Source organism: Rhinolophus hipposideros (genome assembly GCF_964194185.1).
Source record: "Rhinolophus hipposideros genome assembly, chromosome: 18".
Lineage (NCBI taxonomy): Eukaryota > Metazoa > Chordata > Mammalia > Chiroptera > Rhinolophidae > Rhinolophus > Rhinolophus hipposideros.
In genome coordinates this window covers 14250468-14276294 of record NC_138064.1, presented here as the reverse complement: position 1 = coordinate 14276294, position 25827 = coordinate 14250468, and the positions used below count along the sequence as shown (strand labels likewise).

Below are 25827 nucleotides of genomic sequence, written 5' to 3'. Positions count from 1 at the left end.
CACACCTTGTATGTACTACTTTCTCTTTATCCATTCATCCATCAATGGACACCCAGACTGCCTCCACATTTTGGCCATTATAAACAATGCTGCAATGAACATATGGATGCACTCGTCCCCTTGAAGTAGCATTTTGGGTTTCTTTGGATAAACATCCAGAAGTGGGATTACTGGACCCTTTTTTGTCTCTTGCTATAGCCTTTGTTATAAAGTCTGTTTTATCTGGTATAATTATTGCTACCTCAGATTTTTGTTTGCTTGTTTGTTTCCATTTTCATGAAATATCTTTTTCCCATCCCTTTACTTTCAGTCTGTGTGTGCCTTTCGATCTAAAGTGAGTCTGTTATAGGCTGCATATGTAAGGGTGATGTTTTCTTATCCATTGAACCACCTGTCTTTTGATCACAGCATTGAATCCATTTACATTTTAAGTAATTCTTGATAGATATGTAGTTATTGCCATTTTATTATTCATATTTTGACTTTTTTTCATCTTAGGAAGTCCCCCTAAGATTCTTTGTAATACTGATTTGGTGGTGATGAACTCTTTTTAGCTTTTTCTTGTCTGGAAAGCTCTTTATCCTCAATTCTAAATGATAACTTTGCTGGGTAGAATGATCTTGGTTGTAAGTCCTTGCTTTTCATCACTTTGAATATTTCCTGTCAATTCTTTCTGGTCTGCAAAGTTTCTGTTGAGAAATCAACTTATAGTCTTATGAGAGCTCCTTTGTCAGTAATTAACTGCTTTTTTTTTTGCTGCTCTTAAGATTCTCTCTTTGTCTTTAATCTTTGGCATTTTAATTATGTGTGTCTTGGTGTAAGCCTCTTGGGTTCATCTTGTTTGGGACTCTCTGTGCTCTCTGGGCTTGTATGTCTATTTTCATGGCCAGGTTAGGGAAGTTTTCCGTCATTATTTCTTCAAATAGGTTTTCAATTCCTTGCTCTCTCTGTTCTTTTTCTGGTACCACTATGTTGTGAATGTTTGTACAGTTGATGTTGTCCCAGAAGCCCCTTAAACTATCCTAATTTTGGGGGGTTCTTTTTTCTTTTGAATGTTCTGATTGGGTGTGTTCTTGTACTGTATCTTCTAAATCACTGATTCAGTCCTTTGCTTCATCTAATCTACTGTTAATTCCCTCCAATGTATTCATCATTTCAGTTATTGTATTCTTTATTTCTGATTGGTTCTTTTCTATGTTTTCCATCTCCGTGTTTTGTATATCTTTGTTGAAGTTCTCCCTGAGATCATTGAGCATCCTTATAACCAGCATTTTGAATTCTGCATCTGGTAGATTGCTTGTCTCCATTTTATTTAGTTCCTTTTCTGGAGGTTTGTTCTGTTCTTTTATTTGGGACATGTTTCTTTGTCCTCCCAACTTGGCTACTTCCCTGTGTTTGTTTCTATGTATTAGGAAAGGCTGCTGTGCCTCCTGATCTTAATAGAGTGGCCTTATATAGTAGGTGTCCTGTGTGACCCAATGGCACATTCTTCCTGGTCACCAGAGCTGGGTGCCCTGGGTGTGTCATTTGTGTGGGTTGTGTGTGCCCTCTTTTTGTAGTTGAACCTTGGTTGCTGTCTGCACATCAATAAGAGGGACTGACCCTAGGGCTGATTTGTTGTGAGGACTGGCTGTGACTACAGTGGAGGAGTTGTGGTGCTGACCCTACAGAGCAAGGTTCACTTTAGCAGGACTCTGGTGCCTGCCCAGTGTTCCCTTTGGGTGTGTTGTCCTTGGAGGTGGCCTGGTGATGCTCTGGCCTGGTCTGAAACTGGCCACCAGGCATGCCAGCCCTGGGGCCTCCTGGGAGGGGACCTGCTGCAGGCCAAGTTTAGCCACAGTCTGTGCCCTGCCCAGGGCCACCTAGTATGAGCCACAAAGCAATCTGCAGATAGCTGCCATCCACACTGGGCTTGGAGGTGCCTTGAGAGGCCAAGTCTTGAGCTGAGGCTGGCTGTTGCTAGTGCTGGGCTTGGGGCTGCTCAGGCAGAGGTACAGGACATGCTGAAGCCAGATGCAGTGTGTCTGGGTTTTGTGAACTTTTGAGAGATTTTAGGAAAGTCTGAAGCATGAGCTAAGATAGGTTGTTTATACGGACAAAACTATGGGAAGTGGCTTAGCTGTGCCTGAAAATTGGGTGGGGCAGGGTCTCCGGGAATCACTAGCGTAGGACAGACAAAAAGTGATAGTTAGTTTGATGAAGACTCAGATATGGCGTCTGCACACAAGGATGGGGAGGGCTCAACAAAGAAACAGTGGCTTCCATCAGCTAATTTATCTGGGAGAAAGCTGCCCCTCCAGTCCTCACTCTGAAGCCAGACACTTCAGTTCCTTCTTGTATGTCCCTGGCACTTTTTGAACTGCTGCCCCAGCGCTGGAGCTCAGAGTGAGTCCGTCAGTGAGTAAGTCCATGCATGGCCCCTTTAAGAGGAGTGCCTAGGATTGCCCTCTGTCTCACTCAGCTATAGTCTCTGCTTGTTTTCACAGCCAGAAGTTTTGGGAACTTCTTTTTCTGGAAGTGGAATCCTGGGTTGAGGATCCTGTGTGGGTATGGGACCCTTTGCTCATCCAGGAAGAACCTCTGCAGCTAAGCTACCCCTTCCTACTTTTAATAGTCACACATAGTTGTGGGACTAGCCCATTCCATGTCTCTGCCCCTCCTACCAGTTTCAAGGTGGCTTCTTCTGTATGTCTGTAGTTGTAACACTTTTGTCCAGCTAGACTTCAGATAATTCTCAATGATGGTTGTTCTGTAGTTTAATTGTAATTGATGTGATCCTGAGATGAGGTGAACACAGCGTTTACCTACTCCACCATCTTGACCAGAAACTTCAGTATTACATTTTTTAAAGAATGCTTTGGCTGATGTGTAGAGAATGGACTATAGGGGAACAAGTCTGGAAGCAAGGAACTAATTAGGGAGCCATGGCAGATACTGGTGATGGCTACATAAAACTTATCCCTAATCTCTTTGCTCTTCCCACCATACTGTCTGGAAGCCTGGATTTTATTTTCCCAATCTGCCTTACCGCTGGAGGTGGCCATGTCACCCTGTGCCATAAAAACAAATCTACTGGAAGGCTTCTGGAAAAGATACCGAGTTTTTAGATAAAAGGAACAGATATGAGGGTTGGCTGGTGCTGCCTTCCCCCCATTGCACGTACCTGTGATTTCTGCCTTTGACATAGTGATACCTGGGGTTGTGGCAGTCATTCTGTGAACATGAGGGAAAGGCCAAGAATGTTACAGAGACATAGATATGGAACCGCTGAAAAACCCTGAAGGCATCTTGTTCAGAATTCTTGATCTAGAAAAAACTAAATTCCTTTATTATTTAAGTCACTAATAGCTAAATTGCTATATGCAGCTGAAATCATTTCTAACTAACCCAGAGGCTCTTGTGGAGTAGGTGAGATGTGGTGGCTTGGACTAGGGTAATAGTGCTGAGTACCCACCTTATGTAGATTACTTCATGTTCAACTCTGATCCCTTCCTTCTCTCTTTGTCTCTCTCTGTTGATTGGTTGCTCCAGTTTCTTGTGGTTTATCTCCTCAGGTCAAGACACGCTAAAAGCCTTTTAATTTCCAATTTCCAGTTGATTCTTTCTCCATCCAATCTTCCCATAATTGTTGGGACAATACCAAGGTCACCTTCCCACACCCCCATTCAAGAGCGAGCTGACATTGAATCCTGATAGTCACTTGGAACAAGTCTAAAGTGATTCAGCCTTGTATTCAAGGAATTCTACCAGAAGAACGAACTCTACTTGTACAATCTCTTGGACTTGTTATGCTTTAAACAGTCTCTGCTTCAACTTCTGGTTATAACTTTGCTCTCATTCATTTAATGAGCATCAACATGCCTTCCATGTCAAACACCACACTTTCACATATGCTCACTAATTTAATCTTTACAACCAAACCATGAGATTGGTTTAATTGTCTTCATCTTACTGATGTGAAAATTAAGGTTTATGGAGGTTCCTTGTTCAAGGTCAAAATGCTGGTAAGAAGCAAAACCAGGATTTCAACCCAAGTTTTCTGATTCTAAGCCCAGTGTCCTTTTATGGCTTTTATGCTGCAGTCTCAATCATCTCAATCTGTAATCCTCTTTCTTTGGCTGATGTTACACATCAACCTCTACCTCCCACCCCTTTCAAGAATTTTCTTGAAATTTGCCTCATCCAGGAAACTTTGACATATTTCTTAAGTGCTTTGCATATAGTTGGAATTTCATCATTACAGATTGTTTTTTATGATGCTGACACTAATTGCAATTAGTTAATTGATCTCTGGTAATTCCGTTTCTCTATGGCCTATCTCTCCAACCAGATTTCAAATTTCCCAAAGGCATGAGCAAGCAATATATCCTTCTTAATTTTTTGGTATTAGCTTTGAATACTTAGGAAAATGCAGTAGGTGATTAATTAATGCTTATCTAGTAAATGGAAAAATAAAATGAGAATCTTGCATTAAATCTGTGTATCTGGCTCCAGATAATTCTCCATACCCTTTAGTTTCATTCTTACATTCACAAAATCTAAGTGCTAATAAACACCATTTTCTTGTTTTTTTACCACAAAAATTCCAACATGTTCCCTATTATGGTAAGTACCATATTTGATAACCTTTCTAATTAGCATTACATTTTAAATGCCTTTAAAATGCCCCATTACATATTTGTCCAATAGTCCATGACAGTTCAGATATGTAATTGCTATTATGGATTACCTGGTGACCATCATTAAGTAATTAGAAAGACTTAAACATGTGTAATGCTAATTAGGAAAGTTATCAACTATGGGCAGTTAAGATGATAGGCAACATGATGGTTTTGTTTTGGAACTGCAATAAAAACATGGCTACAGGGATATGGATGAATTTTTTTGTGAATTTAGTGTCCGAGGAAGCAAGGAACAATTTTCCAATGGAGAATTCTGCAGCAGAAAGTGACTTTGTGAATTGTGCCCCTTTTATGTCATTCCGTTAACAACTGACTATGACTGCCAGAACATTTCTCCTGGACTGTACCAGGGGAGCACAATGGGTCAAGCCCTGAGCAAAATTAGCTAGAGAGGGCCCCTCATCTGTTCCCTTGAAGTATTCCCCCAAATCAATATCACTATTTCTAGCCTTGCTTTCCTAGCCTTACGATCTATTAGACCTCTACTCAACATGTTCTATTAAGCGTTTTTCTTTTTTTCTTCCCGAAGAAATGATGAAAGCATTCAAGATTGCCCCCAAATTCTCACAAAGGCCTCTTGTCCCTGACCATTGTTTCAAGCAGTTCCTGGAATGTTGGAGAACTGTTACAGCATAAAAGCAAGTAGCTTCTCTGAAAGAAGATGACATGGTTTGGGAACATTTAATTTTGTAAAGAAACAATATTTCACTGCTCCTTCTATTACTAGAAGTACGTTTGGTGGGGAGTGGTGAGGGAATAAACTAGTTGTTTAAATGTCATTTTAGAAACATATAGAAACTTTCTGCAAAATTTTGCATGTACACGAGCATTTTTCTTAAGGAAGGGCTAGAACTTTCATCAGATTCTGCCCTCAAGCCTTTTGGTAAACTGTGAGATAGATGCAAATTACACGCCAGGCACCAAGGAGCAATACCATGTAAGAGACTTGGAATGCTCTATCGTTAATATTAGTGAAAAATGAAAAAAGATAATCGCTAAAATCCAATGGTGAAGCAAACATTCCCATATCACAGAGCTCTTTTTCATATGGCAAAGAGATATGGAGACATCAGTTTCAGCTCAAGGTCATCAGTATCCATCAGAGGACTGTTGGTTGCCTAGAGACCTCTCTGTGGTTTTGGGAGAAAAGAGGAGAGGGTGGAATTTTTACTCCTCAACCACAGAATGTTCCAGAATCACTTGGCCACCTTATGACTCAGGCAGTCATAAGTAGGTTTGAGGCATATCTTGCTGGAACAGGGGTAGCTCTGAAATGATTGTGGGGTCAAGGTCATATCAGTAGTTCGTATGGCCCCATAGCTTTTTTTTAATTGCCCTTTTCTCTCCCCACCCCATCATAATTGGGGACCCAAACTGTATGTTCAAACGATTGAGTTTGTCATTTGATTTGATTACATCTTGCCCATGATCGAAGTGGTATCAGGGCCTGGAAAATTTCTGGCTTCTTCATACATGGAATTCAGAATGAGATAAGCAAAGTAGGGACAGTAAATTTGGCAGGTATTTTCTCTTTCAGGTGAAATAAAAGCATCTTCACATATTCCACCCTTTCCTCAAACTGAGTGTTTAGGTATGACAAGGCAGGTTTATCCCCCTCTATTCAAGCTGGAAACTATTTTCTGGTTCATTCTTTCATTCTCTTAATTTGGCAAACATTTGTGGCATGCCGCTGTGTGCACACGCTGACTGTGCTGTGAAAGAAGCAAGGAAGGCCAGTCTTTTACCCATGTCCCCGTTGGAAAAGAAAAGTTCATCATAGGAAGTTTCATAATGGAAGCATTGAACAGCAATTCAAGGAAGTCTTAAGGGAGACCTCCCAGGCTGTCTATGAGCATGAGATCCCCCTGGAAGAGGTGGGACTTGAACTGAATCTTGAAGGATGGCACAGAGAATGCAAGGAGGACATCTCAATTGATTGGTGTAAGCACAGGGATGGGGTTAAGGAATGCCGTGCGTGTTCCCGTGTGTGAGTGTGTGAGTGCAGCTGTTTAAAGCAGAGGCTAAAACGGAGAAAGGCAGACTAGGAATAGATTGTAGGAGACCTGGAATTTTAAGGGTACTTAAAACTTGATCCTGTAGATAATGGAAATTATAAGAGAGGTTACTGAGGGGCTGAAGGAAGAAATCTGAATTTTAATCTCAAAATGACATCACCAGAAAGCATCCCAGTTTTTCAATTGGGAAAACCAATTTTTTAAAAAACATTTTTGTTACGGACATTATGTGTTTCCTGATAAACGTGCAAAAATTACCTATGAAATATTCTTGTCAAAAATAGCATTTCTAGGGGCCAGCCCGGTGGCGCAGGCGGTTAGAGCTCCGTGCTCCTAACTCCAAAGGCTGCCGGTTCGATTCCCACATGGGCCAGTGGGCTCTCAATAAATAAAAAAAAAAAAAAAAAAAAAAAAAAAATAGCATTTCTATGCGATCAAGTCTCTGGGCAGTACTAATAGTTTATAGGACATACAGAAAACAGAAGAGCACCTTAAATGATACATGAAAATGCAAACAATAGAATCTGAAATGTATGAAACTGCAAGATTAAAAACAAAGTCTATCTTGAGAAAATTTCAAAAGGAAAAAATAGTGTAGTGAACCCCCTAAATATTTATCACTCAGATGCAGCAGTTATCAATTATGGCCAATCTTGTTTCATCCTTACTCCTCATTTTCGACCCACTACTAATTATCTCGAAGGAAATCCCAGTTGTCATATCACTTCATAAATATTTCAGTGTGTGTCTTTAAAAGACAAAGACTCTTAAAAAACCCCCCACATAACCACAATACTATCATCATACCAAAATTAATAATTTCTTAATATTGTCAAATAGGCAGTTGTTCACATTTTTTGATTGTCTCATAAATAAAAAACAAATAATGCCTTTTGTTTCAATCAGAAACCAAATAAATATACATGTACTGAAATTGCTTGCTATGTCTCTTAAGTGTCTTCTATTGAAAAGCTCCCTATTCCTCTCCTCTTTTTTTCTTGAAATTTATTTGTTGAAGAAACCAGGTTTGGTCCTTAGACTATTCCACATTCTGAACTTTGTTAATAGTCCCCTTGTTCCATGTAACATGTTCCTGTCCCTTGATTTCCTGTAAACTGGTAGTGACAGCTGGCTCAGATTCTGAGTGCAGTTTTGGCAATGATACTTACAGATAGTGGTGTGTATTTTGTGCTGCGTATTTTCTAATTTAAGTAACTCTACAGCCAGGAAGTGGAGAAGCCCTAGAGTTTTCACTGAGGTCTCCCTGGTTCCAAACTTGTGCTCTGGCCATCCCTTCCCATTGTTCTCTAAGATTAATCTGGCAGCAGAGAACGTGAAGATTTGAGGGGAATGGAGGCTGGGAACAGTGAGACAAATTAATCTCAACATGTGTGTGCTAGACACTCCTCTGGGCAGGAAGACAGCAGGACACTGTTGTGACCCAGGAATGCAGTGATGAAGAGTATGACTGCAAAGACTCTAGTCTCTCTGAGAAGGAAGGTGCAAGCCACAGGATCTTGTAACGCTATGGCTCCTGCAGTTATGTTCTAAGGAGTTCCTGGCACCTGGTTAGGCAGAAACTTTTAGGTTTCTGTGATTTTTGAATGCTCTGCTGAGCTCTTGGAGTTAATGAAGGGAATAGAATTACCCACATGGTTAACAGATAATTTTGATGACTTAAAAAATATTTGTATTCCTTTGTTCTACTCCTTTTTCCAAATAGAATTTGAGATGAAAAAGTTTTCCTTTTGAAATGACATACTTACTCTTTTTTCAGATAACACCGTTATACATTCATCAACACACACACACATACACACACCCTCCATCTCAGAAATGTTTAACAAAAATCTCACATGACACAGCTCTGGGAGTGGTGGAGGGAGGGGATTACTCTAAGCTGACATTTAGTGCCATCTTGTTCTGTGTTTGAATTTGTTTCGCATGTCTTCTATTTGTAATCAGAAAAAAGCAAAACAAACAAACCCCAAAAGAATGCAGAGGTGATTAAAAATGATTATAATAAATGGTATCATATTAGACATTCTCTTACAACTTCCCTTTCATTTAACAATATATCTTGGAGAGTAAAATGGTTATATGAGCACAGTTATATAGTTAGGGAGTATTATTATTATTACATAATTATTGTAATACAAATTATTTATAATAATATAATATGTTATATAATATAAACTCATATAATATATTTATAATAATATAACTATAATTAACTATTATATAAAATATTATTATATTATACAATTATATAATTTATAAGCAATCCCTATATATAGTGACTAAGGGTTTGCTTAGAAATTGTAATCATGGAGGGAAAAAAATCAAAATCATAACTATTAATCGACTAGTAGTAGGCTTATATAATTCATTAGAACAAATAATTGGTATGCTGTTTTGTTCTGGGAAGAGCTGTCTGAATCGCACTATTACTTTGTCCCGCTTCTAGCCTAGATTTGGCCCAACAGAAGGCAGTCCAGGAAGCCCTGTGACACGGGAACCTTTTCAGGCCACTTATTTCTATTACGAGCAGAGTGCTGGGCAGTGGTTCTCTTTCTTTTTTTCATCTTTTGCTTCCATAAACTGGGAGATAGGATCTTCTTTGCAAATAACTGGAAAAAAAATTTTTTTTCCCCTACAGTGTGTCACGGAGAGATGTTGGGACAAATGTACTTGTTTGTTAATCAAGTACCTGAATTACCATGACTTGAAGTGAGTTTGAGCACCGAGGTACAAGCAAAAATAGAAAGCAGAGTCTCTGCCCTAAAGTTTTGAAATATATATTTTCTGTAATAACCCAGTGCTGAAATGAAACTTGCTTAACTTTGACACTCTGATGGTATTTCTGGTGACTGAGAGTCTGCCCCTCTCTGCATTGCCAGCTGTGGGATGGGTTTGGAGGGAATGCTGCAGCCAGAGACTGACCATTGGGCTTCTGCATTCATCTGCAGTTTCTTCAAACGTGGTGCACAGGGCACAATGCAATTAAATGCCCAAACTGCCAAGTTCAGTTTCTGAATGCACATCACCCTAGGCCTGACTTGCATATTAAAGACATCCACTAAACACAATTTCGATGTATACTCTGTCTATCTGTCATAGGCACTGATCCCAAGTACATTTTATTTTTTAATAATTATTTTAAAGACCAGACATCATAGACATGGAACTTAGGATATAATTATGAAAAACCATACTAATAATTAGCAAAACGAAAGCCGCCCTAGAAACTGAGTTCCCGCGAGCATGTTTCTGCCAGCTTGGATTTCACATTAGCACATTATCTGCAATGGTTTTCTCAAATGGAGGCCATTTACAGATATCTGCCAAGCTTCATCAAAACAAACAAGCCCCTATAATCAGAGTCAGCATATAAAGTGTGGGTGGACAGAGCAACAATCTTTTCCCCTGGGCTCTCTTTTATCAAACGACCCTGCCCGAAGAATAGAGGCCAGTGTTGTATGTTTCAAGTGTACCATATGGCACGATATGAATGCACTTTAATGACTTATTAGCATATTCTTCCAACGAGGCTTTCCTAGTTAAACCAGCTTGACAAAATCTGAATTTTAAAATATTTGCATGAAACCTCCTGGAATAAACAAGGCTCAGTGATTTGTTTGCTTTTGCTAGTAGATGAAAGAGAAGCCCACTGATCTTCATGACAGCGCTCACGAGAAACATCAAGTTGTCTACCTCCTCGCTAGCCCTTAGGAGTGGAAGATTTTGGGGTTGTGTGAAGTATTATTTAGACGTTTTGTCTCCCCATGACACGATGACTTCCCACTCTGCCTAGATTCTGTGCTGTGAAGAATGCCTCCTCTGTCCTCTGTGACCTTGGTCCTTCCCTTGTGGGCAATGAGATGCTCTGGCTGAGATCGCGTTGCCTGCCTGCCTCATTAAAAAGCCTTTTAGCATTTGGGGCAGGACCAGGCATCAGGTCAGGGCTTGGGGCTTCTCGTTGTGGCTTGGTTAGGGAGTGATGTGAACCGAAGAGGGAGTCGTATTTCCGTTGTGACTGTTCAAATGGTCTCTGAAAGTGGGGTATGTGAGGAGGAAGGTGAACAGAATGGAGCTGTCCACACTACCTAGACAGAGGAAGCTAGCTTCTGTGTGTGTACTTTTGCACATGTGGTAGCGTTTACGTTTCTTTTCAGATTTGTCTAAGGGTAAATGTCTCTTTTTCTCTCTTTCCCAAGTCAGTTCTTGGTATGTTTTTTGTGGATCAGGATGCTACTGGTGGAGTTGCCAGTGACCACAAATGAAGAAGGTGACAATCCTTAGTGATCCCACAATAAGGCTGCCTGTCATCTCCAGTACGACAACAACATGTGTATGTCAATATTGAGTTCACTCTAGGAAACCTTCCTACTTTATGGCATGCATTTGCCACAAACCCCTTCTCCCTCGTTGTTATCCAGTAAGGGTAGCCATGTGACATGATTATGGCCAATGAAATGTAAGTGGAAGTCTGTTGGATACAGTTTCTGGGAAAGCTTTCACTTTCCTGGTAAAAGGAGACAAACCCAGCTGGCCTGTGCTTTGCCTTTACTTCTACCTTCTTCTTGTGTGGAATGTAGATGAAATAGCTGGAGGTACTGCAGCTATCTTGCAATCATGAGATGACAAGCAAAGAAAGATGTCAACACACTAAATATATGAAACAAATAAACTGATTAGGAAACCAAAGCCGGAGTGGCTGAACATCTTGCTCAAGATAAAACAAATAAGTCCTCTGACTTCAAGTACTGTGTTCTTTCTTCATATTTTGTCAACAATTCAAAAATAATACTTCTTACTGTTATTGCACTCCTGCTAAATGCCAGACCCTAACTAATCTTTTAACATGTATTACTTTATTTAACCTTTACAAAAACCTGATGAAGGGCTATGGACTGAATTGTGCCCCCCCCCGCCCCCAAATTCAAGCATTGGAGCCCTAACCCTCTGTGTGACTGTGTTTGGAGATTGGTCCTTTAGGGGGTTATTAAGGTTAAGTGAAATTGTAAGGATGGGGCCCAAATCTGATAGGATTAGGATCATTATAAGAAAAGACACCAGAGAGTTCTCTCTGTCTCTCTCTCTCTCTCTCTCTCTCTCTCTCTCTCTCTCTCTCTCTCCCTCTCTCTCTGCCATATGAGCACAAGAGAGAAGGTGGCCATCTACAAGCCAGGAAGAGACTTCTCATTGGAAACTAAATCTGTTGGCATTTTCATTTTCAATCCCCCAGCTTCCAAAACTGTGAAAAATATTTCTCTGCTGTTTAAGCCACCCAGTCTGTGGTATTTTGTTGGAGCAGCCTGAGTATACTAAGGCAAATAGGTACCATTAATGCACCCATTTTGCAGATGAGGAAACTGAAGATCAGAAAGATTAAGTACTCGTTTCTTTAAGGTCACATAGTAAATGACATATTTTCCTTTCTTCAAGAGATTGTGTCCTTGTGGCCAGTACGTATGTGGTCCATCCTATTAATGAGTTTATTCCAGACCGATTTTAATTTCTAAAGGTACAACAAGATTTTACCTTTGGAAATTGGTTCTCATCTCTCCATTGAGAGCTAAACAGGCTACTGTGTATGAGAGAGTGCTTTGTAAACTAGACCGTGCCATGCATATTCAAAGTCCTTCATTTTAAGAATCAACTGTGTTTATCTTCTTCATGATATTTACGTTCAATTTCTACTTGTATGTTTCCTAAAGAAAGACGTCAATCAATGAGACAGTGATTTGAGAACAAATCAGTGTCGGTTATGTTCTTGTATCTCCAAATAGAACTGACTCCTCTCTGAGATTCAGAGGATTTTCTTTCTGGTCGTGTCCTCATGTACCTCTATTTTCATGTTCCAACTAAGACCAAGGCTCAGTTAGCCTGTCAGAGTGAAGAGAGCCTGATCTCCGAAATCTGATCCTGACCAGCCACGTCTCCAGCTACGTCTCTAGATTCCTCCTCCCCATGGTCACCCGACCAGAACCTCAGTCTGATGCATGTCATCATCTCCTTAGCCTTATTTTCTATGGTCACAAAGTTAAGGGACAGCCATGCCGGCAAATCTCTGAAGCTTAATGTGCCTAATTAGCTCGCATCTGCCACAGACAGGAGCCTGCCCTATTTATGGCACCAAGAAGTGAGAAAATGTCCCCTACCATGGGGATCAGGTAACTCACACAGTTCTGCCAAAGTTTGGTTGTGAAACACGAAGCCTCTGAAACCTGTTGGTGTTAAGTGCACACCAAATATTCAATCCAGACATGTCGTGCTTGAACTATTCTGGGGCTCATAAACCTTTCATCAGAATCAGAGGTGAAATATTTGGCCTTATTTGTAAGTCCCATATTTCTAAAGACCTTGGGGGCTCATTTAGTATTCCCAGCAGAAAGGTCGCAAGGTTGGTTTTCAGGGGTCCTGGTGTAGCGGAACTGATGATTTCAGGCAGGAGATACTTTCACGATTTTCCAGGAACCAGGGCCTTGCTCCCACACGTTGCCTGCTCTGTCCTTTTCTCTGTCCCTGACTACCCCTCCCCTGCAAGAGACCCTAAACACAGCACTGTTGTATAGGGACGTGCAGAGCCCTTATATTTTCAGACCAAAACACTGAAACATTTATTTAATATTAGTGAAGTGGCCTACTCCTTTTTTAGCAAGCTATATTACTAAAGGCTTTGCAAATTGTGGTTTTATTGGCAGAGGGGCAGTTACTTAATTTCATGGAAACCTGAGATCTAAGTATTAGAGGGATCATCTCATCCACCTTTAGTTTTACAAGTGGATGGAATGAGACCCAAAGAGGTGAGGTGACTGGCCCAAGAGCTCACAGCTGGGCTGTGGCTGACCTGTGCTTTATTGTGTACTCTACTAGCTCCTGGACCTCAGACAAGTGACCTAACCTCTCATGGGCTCAGTTTCCTCATAGAGGTTCTGAGGAGTGAGTGAGCTAATTCACCCAAAATAATTAGCGTAGAGCCTGGTACAGAACAAATATTAGCCATGGATGTTACGGCTACGGCTACTATGCTCCAAACTCATTTCTAAGTTTTACTTTTCCTAGCACCTAGCTCTGTCCTTATGTGACCCGCAATATGTCCGAATCTGGGCCTCAGAGGCGGCCTTGTAATGGGATGCTGTGATGTCATTTTAGAGAATGTAATTATCTTGCTTTCTGAAATATTCAAAGTCTCCAGAAGTTCAGAAAGGAACAAAATATCACAACAGGCCATGCCTAGGTTCCTATGATCACATAAGCTAAGAACTGACTTTGGAAAGCAGAGGTGAAAATGTTTCCCTCGTAAACAAGCTGCGTACTTAAAGTCACTGACAAGCTGTTTTGATGTTCTGTTTCCCTAGGAGTGTTTTATTTCTTGCTTGATGATTTGTTAGAGGTGTTTGGACAACTTAGGCCCATTATCTGCGGGTATTATCTTCTCACTTGCTGACTTCGCTGCCTTGAATGTCCTTTTCTCAAACAGCCTTTCTTGAAGGCGGTGGCACTAAATGAGGCCTCTGTGGCACTGTGAGCTTTCTCTCCTGGAAGGTCACCTTGGAATACACCTGCCCTCTGGGCTCTTTCTTAGAAACGGTGCTGTAGCTCTCTCCCGCAGGAAGGAGGTGGGCAGGAAGAAACTCATGGCCTGGCCCATGGCTGAGGAACAATAGCTAACATTATGTGCCAGAGCACATACTACGTGCCAGGCTTTGTTTTAAGCAGTTTACATTTATTTTCTCCTTGAATCTACATAGCAATCCTATGAATTAGGTACTTTTACTAGTTTCATTGTGCAGATGGAGAAATTGAGGCACGAGAGGTTAAATAACTTTCCTAACGTGACACAGCCCCCTCTCGCATGTCCAAGGCGCATCTGACTCCCAGAGTTGTGCCCCTGCAGTGCTCTGTCTCATCCAGTCTCATCTGCATCTGGGCAAATCAACCAGGAGTTCATTCAAAACAGGGTTCAGCTGTGTCAATGCTCCTTCCTGCCCAGCCTCACAGATCCTGGTTGAGACTGGATTATAGACAACTTTAGAGACACAGTTCCCCCCACCCCTACCTCTCTACAACATATTCCCTCCCCCCGCCCCTCACCTTAGGTAGCTACTGTCCTGGAGGATGGGGATGTAGTTTTCCCTGGAATGCTTCTGTGCTTCAACTACAAATGTGTGTATTTATGTACGAGTATAATACACAGAATCATTTTGGGTGTTTCTGTACTTTATGACACATAAATGGTATTATACTCAATAGGTTGTTACACAACTTAAAAAAACATTTAACCTATGTTTCTGAGTTTTATTCATATGAACATATGTAAATTGAGTTCATTCATTTAACTGCTATGTAATCTTCCAATGTATAATTATACTCTAGGTTATTTTTTTCATTTCTCTTATTGATAGACAATACTACTATGCACATTTGCTCACATTTGATACATAAGTGAGAGTTTATTTAGGTATATGTCGAAGAGGAGAACTGCCAGTTTGTAAAGTATATACTTATTAACCCTGGTAGATATTGCCTAATTGTTATTCAAAACAAGTGTGCAGGTTTACACTCCCAGGAGAACAGAGTAAGAATTTGTATTTGCCCCCAATCCTTGCCGACATCTGATATTCTCGGACTTTAAAATTTCAATTATTATACGTTGAGCTTTTTTCTCCGTACAATTTATAGCCTTTTTTTGGTTTGTTTATAATTCTTTTTTTTAAATTGGGGAATATTGGGGAACAGTGTGTTTTCCCAGGATCCATCAGCTCCATGTTAGGTCATTGTTTTTCAATCTTGTTGTGGAGGGCACAGCTCACTGGCCCATGTGGGAATCAAACCTGTGACCTTAGTGTTACGAGCACTGCACTCTAACCACTGAGCCAACCGACTGCCCATCGGCGGCTCAACTCCAAGCTCAAGCCGTTGTTCCTCACTGGTCCTTGTGGGAATCGAACCAGCGACCTTGGTGTTATGTGCACTGCGCTCCAATCATGGAGCCAATTGACTGCCCAGGTTTATAATTTTTAAAATTATTTTTTTATGTCGTATAGTTCCTGATTTAAAACTTCAGAACAGAAAAGCATATATGCTAAAAAGTAAGTCCACTCCCTATTTCTGATTCCATCTCCCAGTTCTTCTTCCCAGAGGGGAATGAAACTATTTCTTATGTAGCCTTCCAGAGGTTGTCCATGCATTTACAAATGTATATGTGCAGTGTATGGGAATGTGTGTATATATACATCCAAACGAGTATATGTATACATTGTAAACATATATGTAATTATCCTACCCGTGCTGTCTGTACTTTGAGATTTCCATTTAACAAAAGATCTTGGAGATTATTTCAATTCATTATCATCAATATTTATCTCATTTTTAAAACAGCCAATTAAAAATCTGTTTTCCATTTATTTATATCTTTGTATGAGAACAGAACTCTTCCACTATCCAGCATTACACCTGATTTAGGCATTTGTTTTGTTTTTCTTTTTTTTTTAGGAGGCCGCAGCTCACTGTGGCCCATGTGGGGATCGAACCAGCAACCTTTAGTGTTATTAGCACCACGCTCTAACCAACTGAGCTAACCGGCCACCCACAGACACTTTTCATACCCCTACTTCGAGATGCCCACAGGGAGGTGCCTCCTGACCTCCCTTTTCGGCCAGGCCTTTCTAGTCAAAGCCAAACAGTTATCCGGATAATGCAGACAGAAAGTCCTTGCCCAGGTAATTGTTATAAAAGCAAATATTGGTAATGGCAATGAGATAGGAAAAAACTGAAAAGTTTATTGTCTTGTTGGCATACAAAGAATGCAAAACAATTATTTTGATCTTAACATCTTCTATTATTGAGTTCTTGCTATTGCCAGACCTTGCATGCTACATAAATTATATTTTTAATTCTCTCAGCATTCCTATGAGGTTGATATTATCATCACGCCCATTTCATAGCGATAGGAATTGGGGCTCAGGGTGCTTAAATAACTGGCCTGAGGTCTCAAAACGAGTAGAAATTAGTGGAGCCAGGATTCACATCCAGGTTGAGGTGACACCAAAGCATGTTTTCTAACAACTTTCACAATGCTTCCACACACGCACATATAATTGAGTTTATTTAGTGATTATAAGACAATATACTTTTAAGTGTCAGCAATGCATCAAGTTACATATTAATTTTTATAACCATACCAGCTATTAAATATTTTAATAGACTCTAGCTTCTGATTTTATTACCCACTCCTCCCCCAAACCTGATTGATATTCTAGTGAAAGGGAACCAGTCACTCTTACCTAGATACACCTTGTGTTTTCCTGCCCACTGGTATATACTTTGGCTCTAGAAATGCTGAGGAAAGTCCTCATGTCAGCCAGTTCTTCTTTGCAGCAGTTCAGTTCAACAAACATTTATAGAGCAGTTGCTAGGTAGCAACTAAAGAGAAAACAGTAATAAGGAGACTGGAAATGATGGGAAGTTCCGGGGCGTGGCTGTGTGTCTAGAGTCTCATTCATTGGCTGTGTCAACAGACTTGAAGGGGGCTCTCTTCTTCATCGTACCGTCTGCAGGACACCCCAGTACCTCATTCTCTTTGAAAAGGGAAGAAAACCCCCTCTTTCTCCATTATTTTTATTTGCTTCCATCTTCCCCATTTCCCTTCCACCTCCTGAACTCAAGGCATTATCCTTGTTTAAACAAGGTAATATTCTCGGTTTGAATTTTCCTCCCTCCTTGACTAAGAAGAATGTAGTTTCTGCAATCTTTCTGAATGGGGCTGGTGATGGGGAAGTGGAGAAATGAAGGGAAGAACGAACTGCTCTGCATGATGATATGAAGTGTCAACACTGTTATAAAGAGGTAACCTTTTGAATCCGGCATTCTGAAGGGTTTGGAGTTCACGGTGAGAATGAATGTTTGCTATGGGAAGTGGTGTGAGCAGGTGATGCAACTGTAGCTTGATGCACAATCTTAATAAGGTAGAAGCAGGACAGTTACTTACAACCCCACCGGCCTCTGTGGCATCCTTCCCCCTCAGGGCCTTTGCCCTAGCTCACGGTTTCTTAACATTGGTCCCTATTGACATTTTGGGCTGGATAACGCTTTCCTGTGGGGAGCTGTCCTGTTCATTGAAGCATGTTTAGCAGCATTCCTGGCCTTTCCACACTGGATGCCAGTGGCATCCCCACCCCCAGGTCCTGATAATCAAACATGTCTACAGACATTGCCAAATGTCCTCTGAGGGACAAAATTAACCTTGGTTGACACTGCCTGCTGTATCTGTTCCCTTGGCCTCGCACATGCTTCCCCCAAAGATCCATATTTCTATCTTCTTACCTCCTTCTAATCTTTGTGCCGCTCTTACCCATCGAGACTGCTCCGACCAGCTTATTTAATAACGCAAACTGCCCATCTCCTGAATCCTTCATATCCCTTACCTTTTTCTACTTTTTAATTTTTATGACCATTTAATAATGTACCATACAACGTACTTATTTTTATGTATCTATATGTGTTTTCTTTCACTAGAATGTAAACTCATTGAGGGAGCAGTTTTTCCCCCTGATTCTTTCTAAGCACTCACAGCAGCTCCTCACATATGGTAGGAAAAAAAGCCCAAACACGTGCAAAAATCCAGTGAAACTCTACCTTTCACTCCTGTCCTCTGAGGTCTCCACCAGAAAACTAAGTAACCATTTTTTTTTTCCTAGTTACTGGTATATCCCTTAGTTTCCTTATGCATAAATCAAGCAGTAAGAATATACATTTCTTATCTAAGTTATTATTATTATTATTATTATTTTTAATCAAAAGTTGGCATGCATAAGCACCTGTTCAACACTTTCCTTTTTAAATTTAACCTTATATGCGCTTTGATAAGAATTTCTTCGTCTATTTTTCGGTCTAAGATTTTTGCTTTCCTGTTTGAACTTTTCCTCTCTGTGGTTGAAACTTGGAGATCCACAGCCTAGTAACACGGATTCGCCTTCCCTGTTCTATAACAAAGAAAAAATTAGATTTGCCCTTTAAACTTGAATCTAGATTTCAGCCAGATCCCAGCCGGGTCTCAGCCAGTCAGAAGTCTGCCCGCCTTGTTTCCTGCATGAGAGCGATTCATTGACTTAAGTCCACATGTCATTTGATTATTTTGGATTATGCGACAAGCTTTTTTTTTTCTTTCTTCTTTTTGATGTACATTAAATTGGTTCCCTCTGGGACAGGGCCAGGTATTGGCACCTCTTGGAAATCAGCCAGCCTGGGAGTGGGGATGCAGGCAGTATTGTTCTGGACCTTTGATCAAGAATCCCCTGGGGGGGTTCCTAGGCAACAGGAGGTGACCTGGGTAGAAGTACCTGGCACAACACTGGAGGTGACCTAGACAGTCACTTAGAACGAGCAACTCTGGATTTCAGTGCAGCAGTAGGATGGCTTCCTCTGACCTCTTTCTACACATGATGGGCCTCAGCAACCCTGAAAAGGCAGAAACTGGGAGGCCCAGGGAGACAACTTGTTGCCTTAGGAATCTAAATGTTCCAAAGGCCCAGGAAATAAAATCTGACCTGGTGCGGGTGGTGTGACTCTATGATGGGCACTTCATCCTGTGGAAACAAATGAGTGGTGTGTGTTTTGAAATAAAGCACTTAGTGATTATTACGTTAGAAGTCTTAAAACATTTAGCTCTCAACTTATCAGTCCTCAATGTGTGACATTTCATGTTAGCCAAAATGACTATTTTTTAAAGACCTAAAAGATAAAATACATACCAACCTTTGAAATTGTAAACAAAGAATTAGAATGACAGATCACTACTGGTTAAAAGAAGTTATTATCTTGGGTGTACATACAAGAGATTTTCTTCTCATTTGGGAGGGACATGTTCAGGTCACGATAATTAAACACTGTTTTTCTCTCTTAGTTCCAGAAAGGTTAGCAAGAAGTTCCAGCAGGCAAAAAGAACAGCTGGATCATGCATCTTTCAAATGGGAAGAACTTGTGTCCTTAATCATGGATGAACCCGTGAGGAAATACTTTAGAAAAGACTGAACTCATCCATCCTTTCATAGAATATGCAATCTAATCAGTGCCCCGAGCAAAGCAGAGGGGAAGGATTAGGAATAATAGTCTGTGTTTATTTTTGTCTGGGATCTATGGAAATGTAGGTTTATGACTTGACTTGAGCTTTCACAGTTAAAATAGATGGTGTGTATAATAGTGCTTGCTGCCCGGCCTGGGTGGGGCCTCAGTGGATTTCACAAGGTAAGTGGTCAGCCAGGGCCCTCCAGAGCCGCAGTTGCCTTTCTTGTCTCCAGACTGGAACCCTTTGCACCAAGCCCCCAGACGAGCTCCTGACTGCACAGTGGCCAGCTGTGACCATTGCCCCTGCCGTCTCCTACCCGCTACTGTCACTGTCACTGACACAGCAGTGTCACGGTCAGGTCTCCAATAACCATTTAGTTACGTTTGCTAGGAAGAGAGATAGCCATTAGTTTAGGTCTTCTTTATTTCCTAATTTTAGTATACATACTAATATAGTTTATTTTAAGCTTGTAAACAATATTTCTTTTTTGCAACTTGATCTCAGATCTTTGATTTGTAGTGTGTTTTGGGGGGAGGAGTCTAGGTAACTTTTTGTTTTTTGATGCATATTTGGTTTTACTGGGGGTCAGGGACAGGGTGGGGGCATTCAGGGGTTGGCTGCCACGGTCTCCTTGATCCAGTCCAGGAAGGACAGAAATTTGGTAAAGACGCCAGGCATATGGGGTCAACCACACGGGCTGTGTCCCCAAGATGTGATTCCTTGAAACACACCATCATAGATCCCCGGGCCCTCTGAGTCACCCACACAGGTGTCCTTGCCACCTGCAAGTGTCCAGCACACAGCATGACGTCTGTCACCTTCTGGGGGTGGGTATTGGCACACACATTGTTGGGAAGGAGCTTGAGGTGCACACACTGGAGCTCATCTGGGTACTCAACTACAAGTGGATCTAGTTTGAGGTTGCCCCAGCCAGAGACATAGCAGGTGCTCCCCAGTCGGGGTTCTTGGGTGGGCAGGTAGGTGTCGTCTTCTTCTGGATAGGTGATGTGGTTCTTCAGGAGGCTCAAGTTGAATTGAGCATGTGAGAAGCTCTTACTGACCTGGACAAACTGTGCTGTGTCTTCATTCTCAAACAGGTTATGGCGACCCAGCCAGAGCTGGTAATTACTGGGGAGAGAGAGGGACCAAGGGAATGAGGAGAGAGGAGGGGAAAGGAAGAAGGGGCAGGGCAGCATGGAGGTGGGTCCTAAAGGAGAGAAAGAGAAACAAGGAAAACACTGAGCATGAAAAGTTTAGAATCATGGAGAAATAGAGACAGTGAGAAAGCAAAAGAATGTGACAGTGAGAAAAGCAGATCCAGAGACAGAGAGAAAAGCAGTGAAAAACAGCTTAAAAAGATGCAGGAAATGAGAAAGGCAGAGGGGAGAACTGAGAGACAGAGGGAGCAGAAAGGAGGCAGGATGAGAAGGAGAAAAGACAGAGATAGTGAGAAACAGACAAATGGAAGAAGCAGGAGTGAAAGAACAGAACAAGGGAGGAGAGTGAGAAATAGACAAAGTGGGAAAGGAATGGAAGAAGTAAAGAGAGAATGAGAAACAGGCAGAGGAGGCTAGGAGGCCTTTTTTTGTTTTGTTTTAAAAAGCTCTATTGAGCTATATACCAGAGTTCACCCATTGAAAGTGTACAATTCAAAGGATTTTAGTATACTCACAGAACTGTGCAACCATCACCAAAATGTAGTTTTAGAACATGTTCATCACACCAAAAAGAAATTTTGTGCCTATTAACAGTTACTCACCATTTCTTCTCCTCCCCCAATGCTTGGCAACCATTAATCTCCTTTCTGTCTCTGTAGATTTGCCTATTCCGATCATTTCATTCAGTATGTGGGCTTTTGTGACTGGCTTCTTTCACGTGACATAATATTTTCAAGGTTCATTCATGTTGTAGCAGGTGTCAGTAATTCATTCCTTTTTTTATTACTGAGTAATGTTCCATTGTATAGATAGACTACATTTTATTCATCCCTTCATCAGTTGATGGGCATTTGAGTTGTTTCCGCTTTTTAACTATTGTGAATAATGCTGCAATGATCATTCATATACAAGGTTTTGCGTGGATGTGTTTTCATTTCTCTTGGGTATATACCTGGGAGTGGGATTGCTGGGTTATATGGTAACTTTATGTTTAACATTTTGAGGAACTACTAGACTGTTCTTTGCTTTTTTACAGAGTGATAATACTATAGCCATAGGTCTCTGTTAGGATTTGAGTGAAGAGCCATATGTGAAATAGTGGGGGTCACAGTTGTATTTGCATACCACAAATAAAACCCGTTCAGGCAACTGGAAAATGCTCTTTTGTAATCTAAGAGTTTCTTTCTTTGACCCACTTTCCCTTTCTTCCTCCTCACCTCCATTGTCAATTGCTTTATTTTCTCATCAATGTTTATCGAGCCAGGTTACCAATATTAAAGGATTACAACAAGAGGAAAACCAAATAAAAAAACAGTTATCAGAGCACCATAGGACCCAGAAGTGCACACTGGGCCAAACTGGCCTATGCTTCATTCACCCTGTATTCTCTATGTATAAAACTTAAATTTTAAAGAGACATCTTAACTGTGTTTGTTAACAAAGTCTAAAGATTAACAATATTTTCATCTGTCTCCTGAACAATACAATTAACTAGTCAAGCATAAAATTCCTTCTTCATTCCCTTCTTTCAATCTCTACATTTCATTCAAACATTTTATTTTTCCCTTATTATTACATTTGAAGTCCACATTTGTTTAGATTTACTAACAAATATAATTGATACCTTTGCTCACTATTGCTACTGGCTTTCTATTCCTTTTGTCTGGATTCATTTCCCTTTTCCTGAAATATATTCATTAGTAATTCTTTCAGGAAGGATCTGGTCATATTTTATCTCTATTCTTGAATGATTGCTTATCGGGTATAGGAGGCAGGATAAATCACACTCTTCAGCTGCTGTCTCAAGATTCAGACTAGTCTGCTCAGGAGTCAGCTACGTCCAGTGTCTTTTGCCTTTGCCTCTCTACCACCTTCATTGTTAAATCTCTGTGGCTTAACACTATTAAAATGAAATTCTCATTCATGCTTCAGTTTAATATGGGTTAGATGGCTCTCCTGAGTGCTTTCCTCCAACCAGTGACTCAGGGATCTTGCTTCTTCTGTTTTGTGGTTCTGTCATACTCAAGTCCTTTCCATGGTGAGCACGGCTTTTTGTTTTCGGTCTTAGTTTTTCCAGACAAACCTAGAAGTGGTGCACATAACATCCACTATGTCATGTTTGCTAGAAATCCAGTTGCATGGCCCCAAGGGAAATGGGAAATGGAGCCATCCTATGTGCCCAGGAGGAAATGAAGACACTTTCATGAATCCACAGCATTACCTCTGCCACATCAGGAAACAGAATTCTTGGTTGGCAGTCATTTCTCCTCAGCACTTAAAAGATTTTATTCTATATTCTTTTGGCACCTATGGTTAAAGAAAAATCCATGGTCAGTCCTGATTTTTTGTTGTCGTTGTTGATAATCTGTCTTTTCTCTCTGGCATCATTTAAGATTTTCCCATTTGTCCTTGATGGTGTGCAGTTGTACTTGTATTGGTCTCTTTATAAATTTGTTTTTATTTATCTGGATCAGAAATCAATGTACTTTTCAATCTGAGGAAATTTAAAAAAGATAATCTGGGAAATTCTGAGTCTAGATATCTTTGAATATTGACTTTCTGCCATTTTCTATTCTTTCCTTCTGGAAATTTTCAGTCTATTTTTTCATGTCTCTTAGATTTTCTTTTATATATTGTATCTTTAGCTCTTAGTCTTATGTTCTGAGTGACTTACTAACTTTATCTTTTAATTCTCAAATTCTCTTTTTAGCTATGTTTAATCTATCTATTGAGGGTTTTTATTTCAGTGACAGTATTGGTGTATTTATGTGATATCTACTTCTTATCTGTTTCTTTCCAAATAATCCTGTTCTTGTTTGATGAACTATATTCCTTCATCTCTTTGAACAATTGTAACATTCATTTTGAAGGTCCTTCAGATTAATTTTCAGATTAAAATTGCTCTACCATTTGTAATTTGTTGGCTATGAATTCTCCTGGTTCTGGGACTGTGGGCTAACTTCCTTGAATCTCTTTTTCCATGGGAGTCACATGTGTGCCTTAGAGTTCTTTCATAGCTTTCTCTACTCAGGCCCTATAGAGTCCACCAGTTGTGAACCAGTTTTTATGTTACTTTTTGGCATGGGATTTCTTTATGCTAAAATAGTATGCAATTTGGTTCCCCCTCTCAGAAAGTCTTGGAGTTCTGGATTCTTGAAAATGAACTATCTATACTTTTCAATTAGGGAGAATTTAGTTAGCTAGAGGAAGTAGAACATGGCAGTTAAGAAAGTGTTGTAGAGTCAGACTGCCTGAATTTAAGTTCTGACTTTATCAATTTGCAGCTATGTGACTTCATTAAAGTTATTTAGCTTTTCTGGGCCTATGTTTCCTAATTGTAAAATGAGGAGGACAATAATACCTACTTTTTAATTTATAGATGTTAACCATGGTTAACTATGATTTTTAGCTACAAATCAGGACAGAGGAAAATTTGTTTGTACCAAATATTCTGCACAAGGAGGCCCTAAGGTCCTGCAGGGTGACCTATTGAATGAGTTGGTCAAGAGAAATATCTTTAAAGGTTGGAGAAATGCTCTCAAGTTGTCAGCATCAGGCAAATGTCAAGGGTGAAAAGTAGGAGCATTGAAGACATGGCTATCTCCCGAGCTGTGCTCCCTCCTGCAATGCCTTAGCATCTTCCCCTGGACCCCCAGTCAATTAGAACCATATTTGTCAATGATAAGGGTGTCTAAGGTATCCATCTTCATGATGTCCAGTGCGATCTGCCAAAGGGCAGAGAAAAGGCTTATTTCCAGACTTTTAAAAAAGTGCTATATGAATACTATAACCAATTAAGTATAACTTTAGATGATTATTGAATTGAAAAATATGAGGCAAAAATGAAGTTAATTAAACAATCTCATTAGTTGAGCCTTAAAGTTTTTGTTTAATTGGGCTTTATCTCATTGTTAATGTAAACCTTCAAGTGACTTCCTTATTTGGGAATCTACAATTAGCTTTATTTTTTATTTTACTTTTCTTCTGTGTTCCCACCTCCATTTCAATGCAACTTCCCCTAAGCGTCTTTGTGTCATATTTGTCAATATAGAGAAAGGTTTAGCCAATTTGAAAAGAAAGAAAAAAACACTCTTCTTCCAACAGTGGTTTTGAAATATATTAACCTAAGTGTCACATACTGATAAGACACAGTGTTGCACTGATTGAGTTGAGTCCTGTCTTAGACATCTGGTCTACCCTGAGTTATCCTTGAATTACAGTTTACCATGGCTGACCCATCTGACCTCCCGATAAGGTTAAAATCCAGATATGAAAAGCCTCACTCCTATCACCTTGTCCTAAAGAAGGCTGAGTTGAAGCAGGGTCCCATCTTTCTGGGTTGGGATCAAGGACATATCCAAGCACTTTCACGTAATAGTGTGAATGAAAGACTCCTGAGCCATTGACCAGCTTTGCTCCAACACTGCTCACCACCTCATGGCATGAAGAAAGCAAAAGTCTCACAAATGAACCCAACTCTCAAGGCCTTGAAAAGGCCTGTGGAAAGAATTTTCTTTCCTATTTTAATGCTTCATAACCCTGATTATCATCATAAATAATGCTTACTTCATGTCTAATGGAGCTAACATCATCATGTATGATGACACTGTATCTGAGGAGGCATAAAAAGAAAGCAAGAAATCATTACCAAGAATGCAAAGCAAATTTGAAAAATCAGCAAAGTTTAAAATGAAATGTTCCTAGTTGATTTCACATCCTACTTGCCTAATGAAAATGTAACATATGATTACAACTAAATCTAGAGCTGTTGGAGGAGCAGCAGTGGGGAAAGTCACTTTTTCCCCCATCATATAGCCCTGCAAGGCTCAGGGTCAGTCCTCTGCCTACACCTGAGCATATCGACAGCATAGGAAACTTTTGCTTCCCATCATATAATCAGC

General features: G+C 40.4%; 1 pseudogene across 1 annotated transcript; it reads right to left on the bottom strand.

The window, feature by feature from the left end:
* Window positions 1–20375: 20375 nt before the first annotated feature.
* Window positions 20376–23188, bottom strand: LOC308510257 (kallikrein-1-like; annotated as a pseudogene). The gene is made up of 2 exons: window positions 23148–23188; window positions 20376–20897 (listed from the first exon to the last, which is right to left on the bottom strand). The product of its transcript is annotated as a kallikrein-1-like (transcript).
* Between the last annotated feature and the right edge of the window lie 2639 nt (window positions 23189–25827).